Raw genomic sequence first — 24,978 nt, 5'->3', positions numbered from 1 at the left:
TCACACAATCTACAAGTGTCCAGTGTCCAAAAGTGTACGCAGAGATTCAAAATCTCCATTATCCTCTCGTCACTTTGGTCACAGGCAGCTGTGCCATCGAGCGTGTCACATAGCGCTCAGATATCAGTAGGCCTCACACAATCTACAAGTGTCCAGTGTCCAAAAGTGTACGCAGAGATTCAAAATCTCCATTATCCTCTCGTCACTTTGGTCACAGGCAGCTGTGCCATCGAGCGTGTCACATAGCGCTCAGATATCAGTGGGCCTCACACAATCTACAAGTGTCCAGTGTCCAAAAGTGTACGCAGATATTCAAAATCTCCATTATCCTCTCGTCACTTTGGTCACAGGCAGCTGTGCCATCGAGCGTGTCACATAGCGCTCAGATATCAGTAGGCCTCACACAATCTACAAGTGTCCAGTGTCCAAAAGTGTACGCAGAGATTCAAAATCTCCATTACCTCTCGTCACTTTGGTCACAGGCAGCTGTGCCATCGAGCGTGTCACATAGCGCTCAGATATCAGTAGGCCTCACACAATCTACAAGTGTCCAGTGTCCAAAAGTGTACGCAGAGATTCAAAATCTCCATTATCCTCTCGTCACTTTGGTCACAGGCAGCTGTGCCATCGAGCGTGTCACATAGCGCTCAGATATCAGTGGGCCTCACACAATCTACAAGTGTCCAGTGTCCAAAAGTGTACGCAGAGATTCAAAATCTCCATTATCCTCTCGTCACTTTGGTCACAGGCAGCTGTGCCATCGAGCGTGTCACATAGCGCTCAGATATCAGTGGGCCTCACACAATCTACAAGTGTCCAGTGTCCAAAAGTGTACACAGAGATTCAAAATCTCCTTTATCCTCTCGTCACTTTGGTCACAGGCAGCTGTGCCATCGAGCGTGTCACATAGCGCTCAGATATCAGTGGGCCTCACACAATCTACAAGTGTCCAGTGTCCAAAAGTGTACGCAGAGATTCAAAATCTCCATTATCCTCTCGTCACTTTGGTCACAGGCAGCTGTGCCATCGAGCGTGTCACATAGCGCTCAGATATCAGTGGGCCTCACACAATCTACAAGTGTCCAGTGTCCAAAAGTGTATGCAGAGATTCAAAATCTCCATTATCCTCTCGTCACTTTGGTCACAGGCAGCTGTGCCATCGAGCGTGTCACATAGCGCTCAGATATCAGTGGGCCTCACACAATCTACAAGTGTCCAGTGTCCAAAAGTGTACGCAGAGATTCAAAATCTCCATTATCCTCTCGTCACTTTGGTCACAGGCAGCTGTGCCATCGAGCGTGTCACATAGCGCTCAGATATCAGTAGGCCTCACACAATCTACAAGTGTCCAGTGTCCAAAAGTGTACGCAGAGATTCAAAATCTCCATTATCCTCTCGTCACTTTGGTCACAGGCAGCTGTGCCATCGAGCGTGTCACATAGCGCTCAGATATCAGTAGGCCTCACAAAATCTACAAGTGTCCAGTGTCCAAAAGTGTACGCAGAGATTCAAAATCTCCATTATCCTCTCGTCACTTTGGTCACAGGCAGCTGTGCCATCGAGCGTGTCACATAGCGCTCAGATATCAGTAGGCCTCACACAATCTACAAGTGTCCAGTGTCCAAAAGTGTACGCAGAGATTCAAAATCTCCATTATCCTCTCGTCACTTTGGTCACAGGCAGCTGTGCCATCGAGCGTGTCACATAGCGCTCAGATATCAGTAGGCCTCACACAATCTACAAGTGTCCAGTGTCCAAAAGTGTACGCAGAGATTCAAAATCTCCATTATCCTCTCGTCACTTTGGTCACAGGCAGCTGTGCCATCGAGCGTGTCACATAGCGCTCAGATATCAGTGGGCCTCACACAATCTACAAGTGTCCAGTGTCCAAAAGTGTACGCAGAGATTCAAAATCTCCATTATCCTCTCGTCACTTTGGTCACAGGCAGCTGTGCCATCGAGCGTGTCACATAGCGCTCAGATATCAGTGGGCCTCACACAATCTACAAGTGTCCAGTGTCCAAAAGTGTACGCAGAGATTCAAAATCTCCATTATCCTCTCGTCACTTTGGTCACAGGCAGCTGTGCCATCGAGCGTGTCACATAGCGCTCAGATATCAGTGGGCCTCACACAATCTACAAGTGTCCAGTGTCCAAAAGTGTACGCAGAGATTCAAAATCTCCATTATCCTCTCGTCACTTTGGTCACAGGCAGCTGTGCCATCGAGCGTGTCACATAGCGCTCAGATATCAGTGGGCCTCACACAATCTACAAGTGTCCAGTGTCCAAAAGTGTACGCAGAGATTCAAAATCTCCATTATCCTCTCGTCACTTTGGTCACAGGCAGCTGTGCCATCGAGCGTGTCACATAGCGCTCAGATATCAGTAGGCCTCACACAATCTACAAGTGTCCAGTGTCCAAAAGTGTACGCAGAGATTCAAAATCTCCATTATCCTCTCGTCACTTTGGTCACAGGCAGCTGTGCCATCGAGCGTGTCACATAGCGCTCAGATATCAGTGGGCCTCACACAATCCAAAAGTGTCCACTGTCCACAAGTGTGTGCAGAAATTCTAAATCTCCCCTGTCCTATAGACACCTTTTACCTTGTTTTACATTACTATATAGTTTGTTGGATATTGTCTACATTTCTACCAAAAATGAGGAAGGCTGGTGGAAGAGGCCGTGGAATTGGGCGGGGGTTGGCAGCTGGTAATGATGGTGTTGGTGGTGGATCTGATGGTAGTGGCAAGAGCAAAATAGGACCGAATGCAGGAGGTGCTGACCCTGCGTCATCGTCTGGCTACATAAGGCCTCGAACGCTTAGTTTTCTAGGAGTTGGCAAACCGCTTTTAAAGGCAGAGCATCAGGAAAAAGTTTTGTCTTACATTGCTGACTCAGCCTCCAGCTCTATCACCTCCTCTTCTTCAGTTGTAAAAAGTAAAAGCACTGAGTCGTCATTGGAGGCTCATGTTCATGAACCACACCTTTCCTTGTGTCCTTCACCCCAACCAAGATTGAAGGATGACGCAGGCCATCCTACTGATTACTCCATGGAGCTGTTTTCACATACCATGCCTGGATTATCAAGTCAAATGGTGAATTACCCAGGCCAAGATGAATCTGACATGGAGTGCACTGATGCACAGCCGCTGATGGATGATTCTGCTGGTACATTCACTCAGAGCACTACATTGTCCTTGTAGTGTACAGAGCCAGATTTTGACCCTGATGAGACTCAGGTGCCCCTTCCCGCACACTATACCACCATACACGGTGACACAGAGGAAGGTGAACATGACATAGAAGAGGAGGTGATGGATGACCCAGTTGTTGACCCAGATTGGCATCCATTGGGGGAAGAGGGTGCTGCTTCCAATAGCTCAGATGAGGAGCATCCACAGCAGACATCGACATCGCAACAGCTGTTATCTGGCAGGCCCGGAGCACTCCAAAGACAGGTTCCAAACATCAAAAGAGTTGCTGGACAGCTTGTCCAGAGGGTCAAAAGATCACAGCGTGCTAGGCCGCAAAATGTCTGCCAAAGTAGGAAGAGTGCAGTGTGGCAGTTTTTTGAACAAAATCCTCATGATCAGGCCAAGGTTATCTGTAAGAAGTGCGCAAAGACCTTTAGCCGAGGGAAAAATCTGAAAAATTTGAATACCAGTTGCATGCTTAGACATTTAACCAGCATGCACTTGCAAGCGTGGACACAACACCAAACCTCAAGTGCCACATGTGCAACTGATCACAACGAAGGTAGTCAGCAATGCTACATTGTTTCCCCCACTGTAAGCCCACCGGTTAGCACAGCAGCAAATGTTGAGGTGTCGTTGCAAGGCCACAGCAGTCAGGGAATCCCACTGTTATATCAATGAAAGACTGATTCTAGGCCATCAGAAAGAACACCAACTCCATCACCATCATCAACCCTCTCTCAGTCCGCCCTGTCCACCGCTACTTCCACCATATGCAGCTCTCAAGTCCAGCTCACCCTCCCAGACACTATGAGTAGGTCAAGAAAGTACTCAGTCTCTCATCCGCGTACACTGGGTTTGAACGCCCACATTGCCAAACTAATCTCGTTTGAGATGATGCCCTTTCGGTTGGTGGAAAGCACAGCTTTCCGCGAACTCATGGCCTATGCAGTACCACGCTATGACCTACCCAGTCGCCACTTCTTCTCTCGCAAAGCCATCCCAGCCCTCCACCATCATGTGAAAGACCGCATTGTCCATGCACTCAAGCAGTCAGTGAGCGGAAAGGTGCACCTCACAACTGATGCATGGTCCAGTCGGCATGGCCAGGGCCGTTACGTGTCCATCACTGCGCACTGGGTTAATGTGGTGGATGCAGGGTCCACAGGGGACAGCGGTGGTGGGACAGTGCTGCCTAGCCCACGGTCTAGGAAACAGTTGGCTGTAGGCGTTCGACCCTCCTCCTCCTCCTCCAGAAGCGACAGCTCGTCCACAGAGCGCAGTCGTACAAGCACTCCATCTGCAGCTGCCACTGTTGCACACGATGTGTCCCCCTATCGACCAGCTAGTGGAAAGCGTCAGCAGGCTGTGTTGCAGATGATGTGTTTGGGCGACAGACACACCGCCGAGGTGCTGGCCGAGTACTTGAAGAGACAAACTGAGTCATGGCTGGGCAGTGTACATCTTGAGGCAGGCAAGGTAGTTAGTGATAACAGCCGTAATTTTGTGGCAGCCATAGCCCTTTCAAAACTCAGCCACATACCTTGCTTGGCTCACACCTTGAACCTGGTGGTGCAGTGCTTCCTCAAAAATTATCCGGAGTTAACAGCCCTGCTCCAGAAGGTGCGAAGACTGTGCGCGCACATCCGCCGGTCGCCTGTACACTCCGTTCGTATGCAGAAGCTGCAGCGATTGCTCCACCTTCCCAACCACCGCCTCATTATCGACATTGCAACAAGGTGGAACTCCACCCTGCACATGGTGGAGCGGCTGTGCGAGCAGAGGCAGGCCATAATGCATTTGTGGGAGGATACACGGCCAGGCACTTTGAGAGCAGACATGGAGTTGACAGGCGTGCAGTGGTCGAAGCTGAAAGACCTTTGTAAAGTCCTTCAGTGTTTTGAGGAATGCACACGGCTGGTAAGTGCAGACGACGCCATCCTAAGCATGAGCATCCCACTTATGCGTCTGCTCATGCAAACTTTGACGCACCTCAAGGAGCAGGCGTCTGCAGCCAATGTTGATGAGGAGGAAGAGGAGGAGGGAATCCTTGATGACATTCAGCCATTGTCTGCTCAGGGACCTCTCCTGGACGAAGTGGAGGAAGAAGAGGAGGAGGAGGAGGAGGATGATGGTGATGATTACTTAGGGGAGGAGGATGCATCTCGTGGGGCAAGTGAAAATGTTGGCGTGGCAAGGTCTGGTACAGGGTTTGTGCGTGACTGGAGGGATGTGGATTTGCCAGAAAGTGCTCCTCCACCCAGCACTCGCAGTGCATCATTGACACCGGGAACATTGGCCCACATGTCAGATTATGCCTTGCGGATCCTAAAAAGGGACCCCCGCATTGCCAAAATGATGAACGATGACGACTACTGGTTAGCCAGCATCCTGGATCCACGCTATAAAGGCAAATTACAAAACATCATGCCACAGGAGAACCTTGACCTAATATTGGCTAATAAACAAGCAACTCTGGTAAATCGGTTGCTTGAGGCATTCCCAGCACACAGCAGCGGTGATGGTTCTCACACGAGCCGTACGGGCCGGGGGCAGCTTGGCAGAGGTGTTCGTGGTGCACACAGCAGAAGTGGCGTTGGAGACAGGGGTTTCATGACAATGTTGTGGACTGATTTTTCAAATACCGCTCACACAACTGGTAATACTGCATCGATGGAAAGTGACAGGAGACAGCAGTTGTCAACTATGGTTACAAACTACTTTTCCTCCCATATCGATGTTCTCCCACACAGGTCATTCCCCTTTGACTATTGGGCCGCTAAACTGGACACCTGGCCTGAATTGGCCCAATATGCCTTACAGGAGCTCGCTTGCCCAGCTGCAAGTGTGCTATCGGAAAGAGTCTTCAGTGCAGCTGGATCAATCCTGACAGAAAAAAGGACCCGTCTGTCAACCCAAAATGTGGATGATCTAACCTTCATTAAAATGAACCACGCATGGGTTTCCAAGGATTTTGTCCCACCTTCCCCTGATGACACATAGGGTGACAGAAAAATGGCTTGCTTTGGTCCACCTCTTCCTGGTACTTCACCTATTTCGCCTTTTGCATCAGCTGAATGTCCAACATCAACATATGCCACTTTCTAAAACTCCCTAACTGTGCTGCCTCCCCCCCCCCATGGCCGGGGTCACCACCTAGCGCATGACACCGTGCGAGTGCCTTTGCCCTGGACAGGTGGGTAGGCCGACTCTTGGGCGCGGGCACTGGCACAGGGTCCCTCATAGTGCAATCAAGTGTCTCTGACGGCGGTGGTGCACACCCGCCGTCAGACACACCGCTGTACTATGAGGGGCCCAGTGCCAGTACCGACGCCCACGAGTGGGCCCCCCTTGCTTGGGCAGGGCCCCAGCATTTGCAATCTTTACCTCTCCCTGCTCCTCCTCTGTGTAATCTGGGCCGTCAAATCCATACTGTGCCTGACACCGTCTGAGCCTGTCTCCTGAGACATATATTTTGAATGTGTACGCTATCCATACATGTTATCCGGGGATACGGTACCCTTTCTAACCTTTGTGCAATGACGTGCAATCAATACTGGGCCTAACACCGTCTGAGCCTGCCTCATGCTGTATAGACATATATTTTGAATGTGTACGCTATCCCTACATGTTATCCGGGGATACGGTACCCTTTCTAACCTTTGTGCAATGACGTGCAATCCATACTGGGCCTAACACCGTCTGAGCCTGCCTCATGCTGTATAGACATATATTTTGAATGTGTACGCTATCCATACATGTTATCCGGGGATACGGTACCCTTTCTAACCTTTGTGCAATGACGTGCAATCCATACTGGGCCTAACACCGTCTGAGCCTGCCTCATGCTGTATAGACATATATTTTGAATGTGTACGCTATCCATACATGTTATCCGGGGATACGGTACCCTTTCTAACCTTTGTGCAATCATGTGCAATCCATACTGTGCCTGACACCGTCTGAGCCTGCCTCCTGAGACATATATTTTGAATGTGTACGCTATCCATACATGTTATCCAGGGATACGGTACCCTTTCTAACCTTTGTGCAATGACGTGCAAACCATACTGGGCCTAACACCGTCTGAGCCTGCCTCATGCTGTATAGACATATATTTTGAATGTGTACGCTATCCATACATGTTATCCGGGGATACGGTACCCTTTCTAACCTTTGTGCAATGACGTGCAATCCATACTGGGCCTAACACCGTCTGAGCCTGCCTCATGCTGTATAGACATATATTTTGAATGTGTACGCTATCCATACATGTTATCCGGGGATACGGTACCCTTTCTAACCTTTGTGCAATCATGTGCAATCCATACTGTGCCTGACACCGTCTGAGCCTGCCTCCTGAGACATATATTTTGAATGTGTACGCTATCCATACATGTTATCCAGGGATACGGCACCCTTTCTAACCTTTGTGCAATGACATGCAATCCATACTGGGCCTAACACCGTCTGAGCCTGCCTCATGCTGTATAGACATATATTTTGAATGTGTACGCTATCCATACATGTTATCCGGGGATACGGTACCCTTTCTAACCTTTGTGCAATGACGTGCAATCCATACTGGGCCTAACACCGTCTGAGCCTGCCTCATGCTGTATAGACATATATTTTGAATGTGTACGCTATCCATACATGTTATCCGGGGATACGGTACCCTTTCTAACCTTTGTGCAATCATGTGCAATCCATACTGTGCCTGACACCGTCTGAGCCTGCCTCCTGAGACATATATTTTGAATGTGTACGCTATCCATACATGTTATCCAGGGATACGGTACCCTTTCTAACCTTTGTGCAATGACGTGCAATCCATACTGGGCCTAACACCGTCTGAGCCTGCCTCATGCTGTATAGACATATATTTTGAATGTGTACGCTATCCATACATGTTATCCAGGGATACGGTACCCTTTCTAACCTTTGTGCAATGACGTGCAATCCATACTGGGCCTAACACCGTCTGAGCCTGCCTCATGCTGTATAGACATATATTTTGAATGTGTACGCTATCCATACATGTTATCCGGGGATACGGTACCCTTTCTAACCTTTGTGCAATGACGTGCAATCCATACTGGGCCTAACACCGTCTGAGCCTGCCTCATGCTGTATAGACATATATTTTGAATGTGTACGCTATCCATACATGTTATCCGGGGATACGGTACCCTTTCTAACCTTTGTGCAATCATGTGCAATCCATACTGTGCCTGACACCGTCTGAGCCTGCCTCCTGAGACATATATTTTGAATGTGTACGCTATCCATACATGTTATCCAGGGATACGGTACCCTTTCTAACCTTTGTGCAATCACGTGCAATCCATACTGGGCCTGACACCGTCTGAGCCTGCCTCCTGAGACATATATTTTGAATGTGTACGCTATCCATACATGTTATCCAGGGATACGGTACCCTTTCTAACCTTTGTGCAATCACGTGCAATCCATACTGGGCGTGAGAACGGCTGGCGAGCTGTTAAGCAAGCTACAGCACCTGTCCAGACAAGTACAGGGATTCCCTAGCAGGGAGACTTATTTGATTGTTTTCAATATTGGGACAGCAATTTTTGGGGAGCACTATACTCTGGAGAATGATAGATGGGGCCCACCATACACTGGAACATTCCAAAGGTGGACATCAGACTCTGGAGCAGCATTTACAGGGCCCATTATACACTAGAGCATTAGAAATGGGGCCCATTATGTTTGGAGCATTATTTGGGCCCATAAGACAGTGGAGCTTCATCCATGGGGACCAACATATACTGTAGCATTATGTGGAGCTCATCATATACTGTTTCAAACATTATATGGGACCAATGATTCTGTATGGAGAAATAGATGGGCCTCGTCATGAGATGTAAAAAGTGAGGTATTTTTCATTGTACTATACCGCTATTTCTCTGCCGTATCGGAGCATGATGAGTTGTGGTATGTGTTAAAGGGGCGCTCTTTCGCCCAGGGCACATGAAAGCCTGGAGCCAGCCCTCCCCCCCCACAGTTTGTAGCCAAATAACCCCCATTTTTCAGTGCGTAACTTGTAATATGAAGTTAATTAAGGTTGACAAGCTTAAGAAAGAAGAATTGATGCTTTTGGCATTCAAATGGGCACTGTAGGTGTGTTTCCTGTCCTCCTCTCACTGCCGACTTTTATTCCCCATTGACTTACATTGGGTTTCGTGTTTCGGGACGACCCCGACTTTTCCCTATAATCGGACGATCTTGCTCGACCCGACTTTTGGAAAAGTCGGGTTTCACGAAACGAAACGCGACCCTAAAAAACCAAAAGTCGCTCAACTCTAGTGCTCACTCATCTTTATTATGCGCACAAAACATCGAGATCCACTGCAGACAGCTCCCTTTGTACTGTAATTGCTGACTAATGAAGCTCCAGAAGTTCTGGATGGGAAACTAATCTGGAGACACTGTAGGCATGGTAGCATATTTAGGCTGTATAAGCTGCTCACAGTAGCATGAGCTTCATTTTCTCTGGCGTTGTTGTGTTGAAAACATGACGCTTTGGAGAAATGACCTCACCACTGGTTCACAACCAAATCAATGAAGAACAAAGCTGTTAGTGTACCTGGAATGAAGATTAGAGGGGTCTGATTAGCACACATTCATTCTCCCAACATCAGAATCCTGATAGTAAGATTGGTTTGATGTTTCTTCATGTAGACCTCTTCATGGCGTAGATTGGTCTAGAGACTACATGGGCAACACCATGAAGAGTCCTTCACAAGGGAACATGAAATTGTCCCAAGAGCCATTTTTCAACATGACAACAGTCACAACACCAGTCCGCTAGTGATTTATGCTATGGTAAGCAGCCTCCGTCACCTAAATGTGCTACCATGACCTGCAGTCTTCTCAGGCCTGTCTCCCATCGAGCACAATGAAAAAGGGAGATGGCAGAAGTGGATCCTAATGATTTTCATACCCAAATGCATTTAGTGTGGCAGAACATTCCTCAGACAAACATTAATAACCTCATTGATAGAAGATAACATGTGTAAGTGCATTTACTTTTGCATGTGGCACTCATACCTAATATTGAATAAATTTAGATATTTTTAACTTTTTGCATGAATTATTTGCAAATAGTTATCAAGTCTGTCGATCCTGTGATTTTCAGAGCTGTATGCCTTTTCCTTTTTCATGTTGCAGTTTCCATTTTGAGGATTCAGATAGGATGTTATAAATACTATGCCAGATACATCAGTCTTTTTTGGGTATTTACAGAGATTCTTTAATTGTATTCTCCTTTTTATTACGGGAACGGAAATAGCAGATTTGGCAATCCTATCAAAAGAGTCTCCATGCACTAATTTGTGATATCAGCACTAGAGTTCATTGAGGTAAATGAAGGTCATTGTAGTAGATCAGTTCCTGCTATAGCACTTAGGCATTGAAACTCCCAGGACTTACAGAATATCTTCAGATCTATGCAGTTAGTTGCAGAACCCAGTTCGTGTAAGGCCATAGTCACTGTGACATCATGCAATGAAGTTACAATGGCCTCTCGTAATTGATGATGTCATTATATGTAGTACACTAACTACACTTGTTACACCAAGTGCTCAAGTACAACAGGTCATCTTGAGAACTCCCATGTCTGAAAATGTCAACATTTGTAGAATACCTATCTCCTGTTAGAAGAATATTTAGAATTGAGAGTCCTCAGTGGTTGATACCTTTTAACCCCTTCGCACCCGAGCCTGTTTTTGCCTTCGTGACAGGGCCAATTTTTTCAATTCTCACCAGTGTCACTTTATGAGGTCATAACTCTAGATCGCTTCAACGGATCCTGCTGATTCTGACATTGTTTTCTCGCGACATATTGTACTTCATGATGGTTGTAAAATTTCTTAGATATGAACTGAGCTTATTTGTTAAAAAAAATTGAAATTTGGCGAAAATTTAGAAAATTTTGCAATTTTCAAACTTTTAATTTTTATGCCCTTAAATCAGATAGTGATATCGCACAAAATAGTTAATAAATATCATTTCCCACATGTCTACTTTACATCTGCACAATTTTGGAAACATAATTTTTTTTTAGGAAGTTATAAGGGTTAAAAGTTGACCAGCGGATTTCTCATTTTTACAACAAAATTTACAACACCATTTTTTGGGGGACCACCTCACATTTGAAGTGAGTTTGTGGGGTCAATATGACAGAAAATACCCAAAAATGACACCATTCTAAAAACTACACCTCTCAATGTACTCAAAACCACATTCAAGAAGTTTATTAACCCTTCAGGTGCTTCACATGAATGAATGGAATGTGGAAGGAAAAAATAAACATTTAACTTTTTTTCACAAACATTTTACTTCAGAACCATTTTTTTTTATTTTCACAAGTGTAAAAAGAGAAAATGAACCACAAATTTTTTTGTGCAATTTCTCCTGAATACGCTGATACCCTGTATGTGGGGCTAAACCACTGTTTGAGCACACGGCAGAGCTCAGAACGGAAGGAGTGCCGTTTGACTTTTTCACTGCAGAATTGGCTGGAATTGAGATCGGATGCCATGTCGCATTTGGAGAGCCCCTGATGTACCTAAACAGTGGAAACCCCCCACAAGTGACCCCATTTTGGAAACTAGACCCCTAAAAGAACTTATCTAGATGTGTCGTGAACACTTTGAACCCCCAAGTGCTTCACAGAAGTTTATAATGTAGAGCCATGAAAATAAAAAATCATTTTTTTTCCACAAAATGATCATTTAGCCCCCAATTTTTTATTTTCACAAGGGTAATAGGAGAAATTGGACCCCAAAAGTTGTTGTCCAATTTGTCCTGAGTACGCTTATACCCCATATATGTTAGAAAACTACTGTTTGGGCACACGGTGGGGCTCAGAAGGGAAGTAGTGACGTTCTGGAATGCAGACTTTGATGGAATGGTCTGCGGGTGTCATGTCGCGTTTGCAGAGCCCCTGATGTACCTAAACAGTGGAAACCCCCCACAAATGACCCTATTTTGGAAACTAGACCCCCCAAGGAACTTATCTAGATGTGTGGTGAGCACTTTGAACCCCAAGTGTTTCACTAAAGTTTATAATGTAGAGCCGTGAAAATAAAAAAATCATTTTTTTTCCACAAAAATGATCTTTTAGCCCCCAATTTTTATTTTCACAAGGGTAACAGGAGAAAATGGACCCTAAGAGTTGTTGTCCAATTTGTCCTGAGTATGCTGGTACCCAATATGTGGGAGAAAACTACTGTTTGGGCACACGTCGGGGCTCGGTAGGGAAGTAGTGACGTTCTGAAATGCAGACTTTGATGGAATGGTCTGCGGGCGTCATGTTGCGTTTACAGAGCCCCTGATGTACCTAAACAGTGGAAACCCCCAATTTTAATTCCAACCCTAACCCCAACACACCCCTAACCCTAATTCCAACCCTAACCATAACCCTAACCACAAACCTAACACCAACACACCCATAACCCTAATCCCAGCCCTAGCCCTAGCTCTAACCCTAGCCCTAACCCTAGCCCTAGCCCTAACCCTAACCCTAGCCCTAGCCCTAACCCTAGCCCTAACCCTAGCCCTAACCCTAGCCCTAGCCCTAACCTGCGTGCCTGCTTTTTTTTTTCTTTACTTTTTTTTCATCTTGTGACAAAATCGCTGCCCTGCGATCTGACTCATAGTAACGCCACTTCTCCTCTGATCTCACACTGACAGATGATCAGAGGAGAAGCAGCGGTACTTTGTGACAAGATCGCTGCCTGGCACATAGTAACGCGACTTCTCCTCTGATCTCACACTGACATATGATCAGAGGAGAAGCAGCGTTACTTTGCCAGGCAGTGATCTAGTCACACAGTAACGCTGCTACACCTCTGATCATCTGTCAGTGTGAGATCAGAGGAGAAGTCGCATTACAATGAGTGAGATCACCGGAAAACAAGCAGCTTTCCCAGTGAGCGCTCTCATTGGCTGCTGTGACGCTGACGTCATCAGGACCTGAACCAATCAGGTCTCGATGACGTCGGGGGTCCCAGCATGCATTGTGCACTGGGATCCCTGCATTATAAGGTATGTGGGGGTCCCGGGGGGCACAAAACCCCCGACAGTAGATAAACGTCGGCGCTGCACAAAGCCCAGCAAGCGCCAACGTTTATCTACTGTGGGCGGTCGGGAAGCGGTTAATGGCTAACTGAAAAGATGGTAATATAAGACAAGTGATGTGAAGTAGAATTGATATCGCACAACACAGTACCAGACCCCAATCAGAGGGCAATAAAACTTTCACACTCCTTATCTATGAACTGTTCCAATATTTATGTCTATCCCTCTCCCATAATGATAATTCTACTTCACATCACTTGTCTTATCCATTGCATTATTTCTGTGCTGTGATGTGTATAAATATGTGATTCTTCAGATGTTGTATTAGTCTAGCCTGATGAAGAGACCTGACTAGTCTCAAAAGCTTGCAACTTGTTACCATCTTTTCAGTTAGCCATTAAAAGGTATCAACCACTGAGGACTCTCAAATCTAAATATTCTTTTACCTACTGGCTAACACAGTACAAAGATATATATCTTTTCTGTATCTCCTGTTAGAAATTAAAGGTTTGTGCTGTTGGGATGTTTTTGACAAGGCGTCCCTCATCCTAATGTTTGGGCAATTCACCTTTCCATTGTGACAGGAACACTGGTCGCTATGTATAAATATTTTACTTCCAGTGAGTTGTCCTACAGGTTAAAATCTGACAAGACTACACAAGTATGCAGTTTGCATGCTTTTTTTTTCTGTGCTTCCAGTGGTTTTTGTCTTGTAATTTGCATTTCTATCTATTGTACAACAACATGCATAGGTTTTGTACATTCTTTAAAAGTGACCATATTGTGTGTGAAACAGTGGCAGACACAAACAGAAAAGGGCCCCTTTGAAAAAACATCATATGGGCCCTTTGCAGTCCAACAATATGTTTGTGACAGATGCTGATTACTGCTTTGGAGGTAAAAGCCAATAAAAAAAACCATAAAATAAAAATGAGCATATAGCCTACAGCAAGTACTGTAAATAAATAAATAGTAATAATGCATGTTAAAACCATAGAGTACTAAATTAAATGGGTATTCCCATCTCCAAGATGCTATCCCAATATGTAGTAGGTTTATTATTATTATTAATAATAATAATAATAATAATAATAATAAAGATAAAGATCTTTGAACAAATTATTAAACAACATGTATGTCAATACCTGGATAAGAATGAAGTGATTAAACAGAGTCAGCATGGGTTTGTAACTAATAAGTCATGTCAGACTAACTTAATTTCCTTCTATGACGGTATCACTGATTGGGTGGATCAAGGAAATGCTGTAGATATAGTATATCTTGACTTCAGCAAAGCATTTGACAAAGTCTCTCATACAATCCTTATTGAAAAAATGATTAAGTATGGAATGGACAAGGCAACTGTTAGGTGGATTCATAACTGGCTTAGTGATCGGACCCAAAGAGTGGTCGTAAATGGCTGCACATCCAGTTGGAAGAATGTCTCAAGTGGGGTACCACAGGGCTCTGTCCTGGGCCCTGTATTGTTCAACATCTTTATCAACGATTTAGATGAAGGAATTGAGGGTAAACTGATTAAATTTGCTGATGACACAAAGCTAGGAGGGATAGCTAATACTAGAGAAGAGAGAGAGAGGATTCAAAAAGATTTAAATAAACTGGAGAAGTGGGCAACAACTAACAGAATGGTTTTTAACAGGGAGAAATGCAAAGTACTACATCTGGGCAATAAAAATGGAAAAAGCATATATAGAATGGGAGGAATAGGGCTAAGTGACAGCACATGTGAAAAAGACTTGGGTATACTAATAGATCACAGACTGAATATGAGTCAACAGTGTGATGCAGCAGCAAAAAAGGCAAATGCAATTCTAGGATGTATTAACAGAAGCATACAGTCTAGATCACGTGAAGTCATTATTTCCCTCTACTCCTCTTTGGTCAGACCTCATCTGGAATATTGTGTCCAGTTTTGGGCACCACATTTTAAAAAAGACATCAACAAACTGGAGCAAGTTCAGAAAAGAGCGACCAGAATGGTGACCGGTCTGCAAACCCTGTCTTATGAGGAAAGGTTGCAGGATTTGGGAATGTTTAGTTTGCAAAAGAGAAGACTGAGAGGAGACTTAATAGCTGTCTACAAATATCTAAAGGGCTGTCACATTGTAGAAGGATCAACTTTATTCTCATTTGCACAAGGAAAGACTAGAAGCAATGGGATGAAACTGAATGGGAGGAGACACAGATTAGATATTAGAAAAAACTTTTTGACAGTTAGAGTGATCAATGAGTGGAACAGGCTGCCACGAGAAGTGGTGAGTTCTCCTTCAATGGAAGTCTTCAAACAGAGGCTGGACAGACATCTGACTGGGATGATTTAGCGAATCCTGCTTTGAGCAGGGGGTTGGACCAGATGGCCCAGGAGGTCCCTTCCAACTCTACGATTCTATGATTCTATGATTCTATGAATAGCAAATACCTCTAATTAGAAATGTACAGTAGAGAAAATAAGTATTTGATACACGGCCAATTTTCCAAGTTTTCCCACCTACAAAGAATGGAAAGGTCTGCAATTATTATCGTAGCTACACTTCAACTGTGAGAGACAAAACCTTTAAAAAAATTCAGAAAATCACATTGTATGATTTTTAGTTAATTAAGTAGCATTTTATTGCATGAAATAATTATTTGATACAATAGAAAAGCAGAACTTAATATTTGAAACCTTTGTTTGCAATTACAAAGGTCGGACATTTCCTGTAGTTCTTGACCAACTTTGCACACACTGCAGCAGAAATTTTGGCCCACTCCTCCATACAGATCTTCTTCAGATTTTTCAGGTTTCGTGGCTCTCACTGGGCAACATTGAGTTTCAGCTCCAAAGATTTTCCATTGGGTTCAGGTCTGGAGACTGTAAAAACCACTCCAGGACCTTTAAATTCTTCTTACAGAGCCACTCCTTAGTTACTCTGATTGGTGTTTTGGGTCATTGGTATGCTGGAAGACCCATCCATGACCAATTTTTAATGCTCTTACTGAGTGAAGATGGTTGTTGGCCAAAATCTCATGATACATGACCTCATCCATCCTCCGTTCAATACTGTGCAGTTGTCCTATTTCCTTTGCCAAAAAGCACCCCCAAAGTATGATGTTTCCAACACCATGCTTCACAATTGGGATGGTGTTATTGGGGTTTTACTCATCCTTCTTCTTCCTCCAAAAAAGGAGAGTGGAGTTGATACTAAAAAGTTCAATTTTGGTCTTATCTGACCACATGACCTTCTCCCATGCTTCCTCTGGATCATCCAGATGGTCATTGGCAAACTTCAAATGGGCCTAGACGTGTGCTGGCATGAGCAGAAAGACCTTGCATGACCTGCAGGATTTCAATCCATGACTGACTAGTATGTTACTAACAGTAATGTTTGAGGCTGTGATCACAGCTCTCAAGTCATTGACCAGGTACTCCTGTGTAGTTCTGGGCTGATGTCTGACCTTTCTAAGAATCATCCTTACCCCACAAGGAGAGATTTTGCATGGAGCTTAGATTGAGGAAGATAGACAGTCTTGTGTTTCTTCCATTTTCTAATGATTACGCCAACAGTTGTTGCATTCTCACCAAGCTCCTTGCCTATTGTCCTGTAGCCCATTCCAGCCTTGTGCAAGTCTACAATTGTGTCTCCTGGTGTCCTTAGACTGCTCTTTGGTCTTGGCCATGGTGGAGGGTTGGAATGTGATTGAATGTGTGGACAGGTGTTTTTTATACAGGTAACAAGTTCAAACAGGTGCAATTAATGCAGGTAATGAGTGCAGAGTATGAGAGCTTTTTAAAGAAAAACTAACAGGTCTGTGTGAGCCAGAATTCTTGCTGGTTGGTAGGTGATCAAATACTTATTTCATGAAATAAAATGACATTTAATTATTTAAAAATCATACAATGTAATTTTCTGATTTTCTATTTTTAAATTCTGTCTCTCACAAGTTGAAGTGCACCTATGATAAAAATTACATACCTCTCCATTCTTTGTAGATGGGAAAACTTGCAAAATCGGCAGTGTATCAAATGCTTATTTTCCCCACTGTAGTGTAGGTCTCCTGATAAGTTATGTCGCTTACCCCATGGGGAGGGCATTGCAGTAGCTTAGGTATGACCGCTATCAACTATCTAACTGTCACTATATGAGTGGTCGTAACTAGAGTTGAGCGATACCGTCCGATACTTCAAAGTATCGGATCGGAATGGATCGGCCGATCTTAAAAAAAAGTATCGGTATCGGCTGTGCCGGCCTGCCAGGGGGTCTGTGCAGGCTCCGGTGGTCTGTGCCAGCCTGCCGGGGGGCTCTGACGGCCTGCCGGGGGGGCTGTGCAGGCTCCGGTGGTCTGTGCCGGCCTGCCGGGGGGCTCTGACGGCCTGCCGGGGGGGCTGTGCAGGCTCCGGTGGTCTGTGCCGGCCTGCCGGGGGGCTGTGCCGGCCTGCCGGTGGTCTGTGCAGGCTCCGGGGGGTTGTGCCGGCCTGCCGGTGGTCTGTGCAGGCTCCGGGGGGCTGTGCCAGCCTGCCGGGGGGCTGTGACGGCCTGCCGGGGGGGCTGTGCAGGCTCCGGTGGTCTGTGCCGGCCTGCCGGGGGGCTGTGCCGGCCTGCCGGTGGTCTGTGCAGACTCCGGGGGGCTGTGCCGGCCTGCCGGTGGTCTGTGCTGGCTTGCCGGTGGTCTGTGCAGGCTTCGGGGGTCTGTGCAGGCATCGTCTGATGGGACTACAAGTCCCATCGGGCGATGCCTGCTACCATGACAGTGATTGACACATTAGCCAATGATGGGACAGTAGTAGTCCTATCATCCGGCTAATGTGTTGAATGTAAAAAAAAATAAAAAAATAAAAAATTACATGCTACATACATACAACATGCATACTACATATATACTACATGTAACATACATACTACATATATACTACATGCAACATGCATACTACATGCATGCTACATACATGCTACATACTACATACATGCTACATTCATACTACATATATACTACATGCATGCAACATACATACTACATATATACTACATGCATGCCACATACATACTACATATATACTACATGCATGCAACATGCATACTACATATATACTACATACTACATATATACTACATGCATGCTACATGCATACTACATACATGCTACATACTACATGCATGCTACATACATACTACATGCATGCTACATACATACTACATGCTACATACATACTACATACATACTACATATATACTACATGCATGCTACACACATACTACATGCTACATACCTACTACATATATACTACATGCATGCTACATACATACTACATATATACTACATACATACTACATGCATGCTACATACATACTACATGCATGCTACATACATACTACATATATACTACATGCATGCTACATACATACTACATGCTACATACATACTACATATATACTACATGCATGCTACATACATACTACATGCTACATACTACATATATACTACATGCATGCTACATACATACTACATGCTACATACTACATATATACTACATGCATGCTACATACATACTACATGCTACATACATACTACATATATACTACATGCATGCTACATACAATACATACATACAATACATACATAGACATACAGTACATATAACATAGAGTAACATACTTACCAATACTTGTCACATTGTTCCTCGAAGCCATTGTCGTGTACGGAATAAATATTAACATAACAAACCACAAAAATACTCACCCATGATCCGAAGCAGTCCACGAGTGTGTCCCACGACGATCTTGGGTAGAGAACGGCAGCATCAGCTGATGCTGCCGTTCTCTACGGGCTGCAGGAATCCAATGACGGAAGGTAGGTATCCTTCCGCACTGTATTCCTCCGCCACTTAAAAAAAAAGTCCCTAGTCTCACTTTATGCCATTGCTGCGTGGGAAATTCCCACGCAGCAATGGCATAAAGTGAGACTAGGGACTTTTTTTTTTAAGTGGCGGAGGAATACAGTGCGGAAGGATACCTACCTTCCGTCATTGGATTCCTGCAGCCCGTAGAGAACGGCAGCATCAGCTGATGCTGCAGTTCTCTACCCAAGATCGTCGTGGGACACACTCGTGGACTGCTTCGGATCATGGGTGAGTATTTTTGTGGTTTGTTATGTTAATATTTATTCCGTACACGACAATGGCTTCGGGGAACAATGTGACAAGTATTGGTAAGTATGTTACTCTATGTTATATGTACTGTATGTCTATGTATGTATTGTATGTATGTATTGTATGTAGCATGCATGTAGTATATATGTAGTATGTATGTAGCATGTAGTATGTATGTAGCATGCATGTAGTATATATGTAGTATGTATGTAGCATGTAGTATGTATGTAGCATGCATGTAGTATATATGTAGTATGTATGTAGCATGTAGTATGTATGTAGCATGCATGTAGTATATATGTAGTATGTATGTAGCATGTAGTATGTATGTAGCATGCATGTAGTATATATGTAGTATGTATGTAGTATGTATGTAGCATGTAGTATTTATGTAGCATGCATGTAGTATGTATGTAGCATACATGTAGTATGTATGTAGTATATATGTAGTATATATGTAGTATGTATGTAGTATGTATGTAGCATGCATGTAGTATGTATGTAGCATGCATGTAGTATGTATGTAGTATGTATGTAGCATGCATGTAGTATGTATGTAGTATGTATGTAGTATGTATGTAGTATGTATGTAGTATGTATGTAGCATGTAGTATGTATGTAGCATGTAGTATGTATGTAGCATGCATGTAGTATGTATGTAGCATGCATGTAGTATGTATGTAGTATATATGTAGTATGTATGTTACATGTAGTATATATGTAGTATGCATGTTGCATGCATGTAGTATATATGTAGTATGAATGTAGCATGTATTTAGCATGTAGCATGTATGTAGCATGCATGTAGTATGCATGTTGCATGTAGTATATATGTAGTATGCATGTTACATGTAGTATATATGTAGTATGCATGTTGTATGTATGTAGCATGTAATTTTTTTTTTTTTTTTTTACATTCAACACATTAGCCGGATGATGGGACTACTACTGTCCCATCATTGGCTAATGTGTCAATAACTGTCATGGTAGCAGGCATCGCCCGATGGGACTTGTAGTCCCATCGGACGATGCCTGCACAGACCCCCGAAGCCTGCACAGACCACCGGCAGGCCGGCACAGCCCCCCGGCAGGCCGGCACAGCCCCCCGGAGCCTGCACAGACCACCGGCAGGCCGGCACAGCCCCCCGGCAGGCCGGCACAGCCCCCCGGAGCCTGCACAGACCATCGGCAGGCCGGCACAGCCCCCCCGGCAGGCCGGCACAGCCCCCCGGAGCCTGCACAGACCCCCTGGCAGGCCGGCGCAGCCCCCCGAAAGGCCCGTACAGACCTCCGGAGCCTGCACAGACAACCGGCAGGCCGGCACAGCCCCCAGGCAGGCCGGCACAGACCACTGGAGCCTGCACAGCCCCCCGGCAGGGACCCCCGGGAGGCCCGAAATGACGGCGCATCATGATGCGCACACACCGCGCATCATGATGACGTCAGGCTGTCAATCAACTTTGAACTTCCGATTCCGATACCGACATCCGATATTGAAAAAATATCGGATGTCGGTATCGGAATTCCGATACAGCAAGTATCGGCCGATACCCGATACTTGCGGTATCGGAATGCTCAACACTAGTCGTAACCATGGATACTTAAGCTACTGCAATGCCTGCACATGGGGTAAACGACAAAACTTATCAGGAGAACTCAACTACATTTCTAATTGGAAATAATTATTTTTTTTATTGTTTTTTTAATTATTTTTTCTTGGGTTTTGTCTGTGAAATTGCCCAGTGCGAATTTACACTTACACTTTTCATGTATACCAGCTTATGTCCAGCTCAGGTTTTTGGTATTGCTTTAGAGGTGGAAGTGGGCCCCTTTACTAGGGATGGGCGAATCCTAAATTACTCGGAATCGCTAGACGAGTTTGCAGCGATTCCTCTGCTGCTGGACCCGGATTGACTGTCAAAAATGATCCTACAGTGATAGCGAGTTAGCAAAACTCTGAATGCTCTCGGATTTAAACTCTGAAAGCAAAACTCTGATTTAAACTCTGAAAGCAAAACTCTGATTTAAACTCTGAAAGCGAAACTTGGATTTAACCCCTTACCTACAAAGGACGTAATATTCCGTCCATGTGACCCTGGACCTAACTACCATGGACGGAATATTACGTCCCAGCGATCAGCGGCGCCCACGTGGTGAGCGCCGCTGATCGCGGCCGGGTGTCAGCTAATTATCATAGCTGACACCCGGCACAATGTGTCAGGGGCGGTCACGGACCGCCCCCGACACGTTAACCCCTTGCACACTGCGATCAAACGCAATCGCGGTGTACCGGGGGTTAAAGGGAAGCATCGGCAGGGAGGGGGCTCCCTCCGTGCTTCCCTGAGCCCCCCACAGCAGCGCAATGTGCAGCGCTGCTGCGGGGGGCTCCTTTCCTCCAGGCCCCCAAATCCAAGATGGTGACGGGGGCCTTCAGGGGCCTGAGGAAGCTGGCTTCCTCAGTGCCTGCAAAGCGCAGGCATGAGGAAGTCTGCAGCAGTGCCTGTGACAGATCGCTGATCTGTCACAGTGATCTGTGATGTGACAGATCAGCGATCTGTCACAGGACAGTGATGTCCCACCTGGGACAAGGTAATAAAGTAAAAAAAAAAAAAAAGAAAGTGTTAAAAATAATTTAAAAAAAATCGCTAAATAAATTAGTAAAAAAAAAAAAAATATTCCCCAATAAATCCATTTTTTCAAAATAAAAAAACCCCAAAACAATAAAAGTACACATATTTGGTATCGCCGCGTCCGTAATGACCTGCCCTATAAAACTGTCCCATTAGTTAACCCCTTTAGCGAACCCCTTAAAAAATAAAAATAAAAAACAAAGCAAAAAATAATGATTTATTATCATACCACCGAACAAAAAGTGCAATAACACGCGATCAAAAAGACGCATATAAATATCCATGGTACCGCTGAAAACGTCATCTTGTCCCGCAAAAAAACGAGCTGCCATACAGCATCATCCGCAAAAAAATAAAAAAGTTATAGCTCGCAGAATAAAGCGATACAAAAATAATTATTTTTTATATAAAATTGTTTTCATTGCAAAAAACCGACAAAACATAAAAAAACGACCTAAATGAGGTATCGCTGTAACCATACTGACCCGAAGAATAAAACCGCTTTATCAATTTTACCGCACGCGGAACTGTGTAAACGCACCCCCCCAAAAGAAATTCATGAAACGCTGGTTTTTGTTCATTCTGCGTCCCAAAAATTGAAATAAAAAGCGATCAAAAAATGTCACATGCCCGAAAATGGTACTAATAAAAACGTCAACTCGTCCCGCAAAAAATAAGACCTCACATGACTTGGTGGGTCAAAATACGGAAAAATTATAGCTCTCAATATGTGGTGATGCAAAAACTATTTTTACAATAAAAAGCGTCTTTTAGCGTGCGACAGCCACCAAACATAAAAACCGCCATAAATCGTAAATGAAACCCCCCGTTATCACCCCCTTAGTTAGGGAAAAATAATAAAACTAAAAGAAAATGTATTTATTTCCATTTTCCCGCTAGGGTTAGGGTAGGGTTAGGGTTAGGGCTAGGGTTAGGGTTAGGGCTAGGGTTAGGGCTAGGGTTAGGGCTAGGGCTCAGATTAGGGTTAGGGGTGTGTTGAGGTTAGGGTTGGAGTTATAATTGGGGGGTTTCCACTGTTTGGGCACATCAGGTGCTCTCCAAAGGCAACATGGCGTCTGATCTCAATTCCAGCCAATTCTGCGTTGAAAAAGTCAAATGGTGCTCCTTCCCTTCCAAGCTCTGCCATGTGCCCAAACAGTGTTTTACCCCCACATGTAGGGTATCAGCCTACTCAGGACAAATTACAAAACAACTTTTGGGGTCCAATTTCTCCTGTTACCCTTAGGAAAATAAAAAATTGGGGGCAAAAATATCATTTTGCGGAAAAAAATGTTTTTTTTATTTTCACGCCCAGGCGTTATAAACTTCTGTGAAGCACTTGGGGGTTCAAAGTGCTCTCCACACATCTAGATAAGCTCCGTGGGGGGTCTAGTTTCCAAAATGGGGTCACTTGTGGGGAGTTTCAATAGTTTAGGTACATCAGGGGCTCTCCAAATGCACATGACACCCGCAGACCAATCCATCAAAGTCTGCATTCCAAAACGTCACTACTTCCCTTCCGAGCCCCGACGTGTGTCCATACAGTAGTTTTCTCCCACATATGAGGTATCAGCGTACTCAGGACAAATTGGACAACAACTTTTGGGGTCCAATTTCTCCTGTTACCCTTGGGAAAATAAAAAAATGGGGACTAAAAGATGATGTTTGTTGAAAAAATACGATATTTTTATTTTCACGCCCGGTCGTTATAAACTTCTGTGAAGCACTGGGGGGTTTAAAGTGCTCACCACACATCTAGATAAGTTCATTAGGGGGTCTAGTTTCAAAAATGGGGTCACTTGTGGGGGGTTTCCACTGTTTAGGTACATCAGGGGCTCTCCAAAAGCAACATGACACCCACAGACCATTCCATCAAAGTCTGCATTCCAAAACGTCACTACTTCCCTTCCGAGCCCCGACGTGTCCCCATACAGTAGTTTTCTCCCACATATGGGGTGTCAGCGTACTCAGGACAAATTGGACGACAACTTTTGGGGTCCAATTTCTCCTGTTACCCTTGGGAAAATAAAAAAATGGGGACTAAAAGATGATGTTTGTGGAAAAAATACGATTTTTTTATTTTCACGCCCGGACGTTATAAACTTCAGTGAAGCACTGGGGGATTCAAAGTGCTCACCACACATCTAGATAAGTTCCTTGGGGGGTCTAGTTTCCAAAATGGTGTCATTTGTGGGGGGTTTCTACTGTTTTGGTACATCAGGGGCTTTCCTAACGCGACATTGTGTCCGATCTCAATTCCAGTCAAAAACGTCAAATGGCGCTGCTTCCCTTCCGAGCTCTGCCATGCGCCCAAATAGAGGTTTACACCCACATGTGGGGTATCAGCGTACTCAGGATAAATTGCACAATATCTTTTAGGGCCCTGGTACTTTTGGAAAAATAAGAATTGAGGGTGAAAAGATCATTTTTGTGGAAAAAATATGATTTTTTAATTGTACTGCTGTACGTTATAAACTTCTGTGAAGCCCTTGGGGGTTCAAAGTTCTCACCACACATCTAGATAAGTTCCTTGGGGGGTCTAGATTCCAAAATGGTGTCATTTGTGGGGGGTTTCCACTGTTTTGGTACATCAGGGGTTTTCCAATCGCGACATGGTGTCCGATCTCAAATCTAGCCAAAAACGTCAAATGGCGCTGCTTCCCTTCCGAGCTCAGCTATGCCCCCAAATAGTCATTTACACCCACATATGGGGTATCAGCGTACTCAGGACAAATTGCACAATAACTTTTAGGGTCCTGTTACCCTTGGAAAAATAAAAATTGGGGGTGAAAAGATCATTTTTGTGGAAAAAATATGATTTTTTAATTGTACCGCTGTACGTTATAAACTTCTGTGAAGCCCTTGTGGGCTCAAAGTTCTCACCACATATCTAGATAAG

Source organism: Dendrobates tinctorius, unplaced genomic scaffold (genome assembly GCF_039654945.1).
Source record: "Dendrobates tinctorius isolate UK_male_01 unplaced genomic scaffold, ASM3965494v1 ptg000016l, whole genome shotgun sequence".
Classification (NCBI taxonomy): domain Eukaryota; kingdom Metazoa; phylum Chordata; class Amphibia; order Anura; family Dendrobatidae; genus Dendrobates; species Dendrobates tinctorius.
The sequence above is the reverse complement of the archived record's forward strand: the minus strand, read 5'-3'. Positions refer to the sequence as shown.